Here is a 6,000-nt window from a genome sequence, read left to right as displayed (position 1 = left end):
GTTCCAACTTTGGCTTACTCATAACTTCATAAGTCCTAAGTCCTAAGTATGGGTTCTACAAAGTATGTGACATCAATTAGAACTTAGAAGTATATGACGACAATATTATTTGTTTTTTAACCACAATAGCCAATAATCAATTGTACTATAATTTTGTCTTCATTGTAGCATGTAAAACACATCCACAAAACAGTTGAGAGATTTTAATTATTGCTTTCAAGAATGACTAAGTATAGATCATAACATGTCATGATGCTTTTAATTAGTCTTAGTGCACGTCTGAGAATATCTCGTGTTAATTACCTTACGTGCGATGAGATTACCTTATGAATCGTAAGTTCATAACATGTCTTGTTGCTTTTTAATTAGTCTAAATCATAATTGAATTGGAAATATATATTTTGAATTGATTTATGCTTTGTGTCGCAACTTACCCTTTGGCGGGAGGGCAATGCGGAGACTCACGAGTGCGTCTTCCAAGGGAGAAAGACGCGCGGAGTCGCCACCAACATTTATTCGAGGAAAACGTCAGAAAAACCAGAAATGTGTGGTCTACGAACTTTAATCGTGAAAGGTGCGGGAGTTATTTTTACACACAGAGAAAGTATTAGCACCCCACGCGTCTATCACAAGGGACGACAGCCTTCAATCAAGTGTGAAAATATGACTTCAAAACTACATATTTTCCCTTTTTATGTTTTTATGTATTTTTCATTTTTTATGTTTTTTTTTGCTTTTTATAGGTCTTTTGTATTTTTTTTTATCTTTTTGTGATTTCTATGTTTTTATGCTTTTTTGTGCCTTTTTATGCTTTTTACTTTTTTGTGGTCGACAAGGGTGTTTCCCTTGCTCCTACGTATTCCTCAATTGCGATGAGGAAATCAGACCTACGTAGTTCTTTCAGAACTAAACGTTGGTTAAGTTGTTTTTATCTTTTTTCGCAAGATATATTTTAACCGAACAAAAGTCGTTTAAGTAATTGGACCTTTAAACAATCTTTTGATTTTTGAAAAGGAGAGAAATGTTAAGGCGTTGGGCCATTAACAATCTATTGGTTTTTGAAAGGAGAGAAACGTTAAGGCGTTGGACCTTTAACGATCTCTTGGGGTGGTCGACAAAAGCGGGACTTTTGCTCCTACGTATCCTCAATTGCAATGAGGAACTCAGACCTACGTAGTTCTTGCAAAAGAGATAAAGTTATGTGTTGATTTTATGCTTTGAATGGTCCATTTTAACCCATAAAAGCAAAGACGACCGTTTTAAGGCGTTGGACCTTAAAACGGTTTTGAGTGACTTTTGCGGAAAAAGCTTGATTTGCAAGTTGATTTTAGCCTTAGTTTCACTTTGGTTATTAGTCAATTCATTCAAGGAAACTTTCAAAGAAAAACATCCGATTAATTTTTTTTATTATTTTATTCAAAGTTATTTTGATTATTTTTTTATTATTTTTTTCAAGATATTTTGATTATTTTATTATTAATTTTTTCAAGATATTTTGATTATTTTATTATTATTTGCCTTTTTTGATTAAATGAGGTTATAGTGTGAACAATCGGTTAGATTTTGCTTTAATAGTGACTAAACGACATTACAACACAAATGATTGGTTGAAATTCATTTTATCATTTATTAGGCGAGATAACGGCTTAAACGATCGGTTAAAACTCGTTAAAAATGGAAGAAAAGACAACCGAAAGTGAACGAAATGAAGATGAAAGCTAACAAAACAAAAAATGAATTGAAAGTCTCGGATTAGAACACTTATCGGTTGAAGACCGAAGAACGGACAAAGAACAGATGAAGAACGACGGAAAATCTTCACGGATTTGCTCATGGAAACGTCTTGGAAGCGTTACGGAGAAACCTCGGCTTGGATTTTCTTCACGAAAACGCGTTTTTTCACCAAAAATAACTAAAATGCATAGCCTAGGAAGTTCAGGATCCATTGGAGCAGCCTCCTTCCCCTATTTATAGCCAAAATGGGGTCGAGGTTGTTGCCTCGCTCGCCCAGGCGAGCAAGTAGCTTCCTCAAGAAGTTTCCTGATGCACCCTCCAAATTACTAAGTTCACCCCCTTTTCGTTCTTTATGGAAAAATTATGGATGCATTTCAGACTTGATTTTTCACCTTTATCTCTTCCCTTTCACCAATATTAAGTGAAATATGCTTACCAAGATTTTCGGAAATTTTACGGATGCCCCGGAAGCCATTTTTCAACAAAACGGAGGAGGAGCTTGCCGCCCAGCTGACCCAAGCGAGCAGGTGACTTCCTCAGGAAGCAACCCAGCTTCCAAAATGTTTTGGAAGGGCCCATATTTGAAAATTTCTATTTGCACCTCTAGTTTTACTAATTACACCCCCCTTTTGTGCTTTTCTGCTGATTTCTTTCTGAAACCTCCCAAAACTTTACGGATTTCACAGCGATGGGTGTTAAGTGTTCCGAAGTGATCAACAACGGTCCCCAAACAAAATTACAATCCATTTACACCCCCTATCTTTGCTAAATACACCCCCATTTTTTGCGTTCTTTACCGTTCCTTTTCTGGAACGCCTCGAAACTTCACGGATTTCATGGGGACAGGTCTCAAGTGTTCGGAAGTGGTCAAACGAGGTCTGCATCCTCACAAACAATGATCCCCGAACGAAATTAGTGTATGACACTTTGTATTTTGAAATATGGATTACTATGATGATTCCATAAATGATAGTGTTGATATGGTGGATGAAATAAACAATGAAGAAAATGAAGAGATACCACCTGAGGTGATTGAGTAGGTTGAGGCTGGGCTTGAGTCTAGTAATTCTAAAAAGAGGGGTAGGGGAGTTACATCTTTTGTATGGGATTATTTTGACAGATTGCCTAATGATAGAGCTTTATGTAGGGGTTGTAAGAAAGATTTAGTAGGGGTGGGAATAAAATTGGAACTTCGATTTTAATACGTCACTTAAATATTTATACGAAGACGACAAAGACTTTTGAAGAAAGTGATGTTAGTAAGCTTGTGCTTGATCATGCTAGAAAATTAAGAGCTAGAAAAGTTGATAAAAAAAATAGTGAATGATATAATATGCATGATGATCATACAACATGACCTTTATTTCTCTTTTGTTGAATATAAAAGGTTTAGAGAATTGATTAAATACTTGTGTCTGAATGCTAAGGTACCTTCTAGGCGTGCTTGGACTATATATATTAATAATATTTATGAAGACCAGACAATCATATTGAAAAGTGTGTTGTCCAAAGTCCCTAGTAGGATATCCTTGACATCTGATTTGTGGACTTCTTGTATTGCAGAGGGTTATATTTATTTAATTGCACATTATGTTGATGAAAACTGGAAGCTTCAAAGCAAAATTCTTAATTGTTGTCATCTTCCTCCTCCACACCCTGGGCCTGAAATGGCTAAGGCCATATATGAATTTTTGAAAGATTAGAGGATTGAGCGAATTTTTTTCCCTTAACTTTGGATAATGCATCCTCAAATGAAACACACTCAAGGTTGTTGAAAGATAGACTTTTGACTAACAATAATGGTTTGTTATATGGTGGGGAATATTTTCATATCCAATGTTGTGCTCACATTTTAAACCTTATTGTTCAGGACAATTTCAAGGTTTCTAAGAATGCTTTAACAAAATTTATAGAAAGCATAAAGTATGTTAAAGGTCCAGAGGGAAAAATGAATGCCTTTAAAGCTTGTGTTGTTAAAGTGGGTGGTGTTGATACAAAGGTTGGTTTGTGTTTGAATGTTCCTACTAGGTGGAACTCCACATTTGTGATGCTTCAAAGAGCACTTGCACATACCGACGTATTTTTAATACTCTTGCTTTTGAAGATGCAAATTATGTGGCTTGTCCTACAACTGAATAATGGGTAAGAGCTGAAAAAGATATGTGAATTTTTTAAGCCATTTTTTCATATCATTGGGTTAATGTTTGGTTCATCCTATCCAACATCTAATTTTTATTTTTCACAAGTGTGACAAATTGAATGTTGGTTAGAAAAACATGATAGGTGTTCGCATCCTGGTACTACTTGCTTTTGTAGATGTGAAATCTAACCGGCAAGTGCATCGGGTTGTCAAGTAAATAATTAAAACGGTGTGAACCGAGTATTGAACTCAGAGAACTTGTTTTACTTGGCAAAGCATCATTCAGTAAATAGGCATTTGCGTAAAGAATTGATTATCATGAAGTAAAAACAGAAGTAATTCTATTCTAAGTAAAAGCAGTAATTGTGAGCAAGTGAGTGTGAAAACAAATATGTAAAAGCGTTGGGTCCTTCTACTATGATACTTGATGCAATTAGGGTTTTTCTCTACTTGAAATTATTTCTGTGTTCTATGCTGAAGGCACAAATACCAAACACCGATGTCTCGCTAGTTTGGCCTAATTCAAATTAAATTTCATTCTCAGATGTCTCTTGTTGAACTTAGCCTAACCGAACAACATTACAAATACATCATGATAAAAACTAAATTACTGCACTCCGTGTCCGACAGTTCGATAACCTAGCCCTGCCCTATCCAGTTCTAAGGATGCAGTACATTTTCCAATGCTAAAACTCCCAACCTTACACACAAATGGGTGATCAAGCCATAAGCATGCATAACATAAACATAGATAGAAACATTGAACACATAAAAACAAATTCAAATAGATAGTAATAATATTTACATCAAGCACTCAACGGAATTTCCCAACAAAGGATTCTAGCCCTCCATTTCAAGGGAGTACCTTTCACAAATAGGAGAAGAGTTTTAGAGAAAATACCATATTACAAAGCAATGGGGATGTCTCCTCCACCTCTAGGAACCTAGGAATCACTCCTAAACCTAAAATCTACCTAAAAGTTAGGGCCTTTTTCTTCCTTGCTCGGCTTTTCCTCTATTCTTCGTTCATCACTAGGCTCACGTAGTCTATTTAGACCTCCTTTTTTTCATTCTCTACAATTCAAGCTTAAAAATGGCTTTTTGTCCATGAAGGCACGCTTAGCGCCATTCTCGCGCTTAGCGCGAGTAAGTGAAATTTGGCTTAGCGTCATTCTCGCACTAAGCGCAGAAGAGACAATCTTGTCGCTGAACGAGCTGAGCGTGTGATGAAATGGCAAATTCTCTTCAATATTCATCTCATTCTCTAAACGGTTGATGTCTCGCTTAGCGGTTGAGTCTCGCTAAGCGCACGGTCCAGGCTTAGCGAGACGACAACTTTTGAACCTTCAAATTTTTCTCCTTTTTACCTGGAATTAAAGTGAAATTTACATTAAATTCATATGGCTAACAAACTAAACAAGAAATATTTACAATCCTACCAAAAAGAACCATAAATTGGGAGAAATATATACATTTTTGAAAAAATTTCTATACAAAAGTTAGTCGTAAAAGACGGCTAACAAACTCCCCCAAATTTACAGTTTTGTTTGTCCTCGAGCAAAGAAAAAACAGTTTACTTGTCCTCAAGTGACAAACTCACAGTGGTTATTCACAAGGTGTTTGTTCCAAAGAATTCAATCACATGACATGAATGACATACAATGTTTCGATCAACAGCTTCTCACAAGACATGCAACTTTTCAAAGATATGAACATGATTATTAAGCATCACAACAGAAATAAGCTAGCAAGAATGATAGGTATCAAGGAAGGATCATCAACCAAAGCCTCACGGTCACTGTTTCACTCAAGCACAAGTGTTTATGCTTTCCATCAATCAACAACCAGCATAAGTCTCAATCTTTGCACTTCATCTCATGCCATACAGTTAAAAACACATAAACTGAATATGAAGGACTTTAATAGGCTTGTAATGAGGTTGGGCTGCAAATAAATCATGGTTTTTCTAGGATGCAAAGGCTTAAGTTCTAGGAGAGCATCTGTCCTTAGATAAACTTTTTTTCTTTTTATTTCGAGCTTCAATTACTTGCCTTAAAGCACTTGGATTCACTTCTTCTTAGATAACAACACACACACTTTTATTTTGAATACTTATAGTTTTTTTT

Source organism: Glycine soja, chromosome 10 (genome assembly GCF_004193775.1).
Source record: "Glycine soja cultivar W05 chromosome 10, ASM419377v2, whole genome shotgun sequence".
Classification (NCBI taxonomy): Eukaryota; Viridiplantae; Streptophyta; class Magnoliopsida; order Fabales; family Fabaceae; genus Glycine; species Glycine soja.
This window is presented reverse-complemented; position numbering follows the sequence as displayed.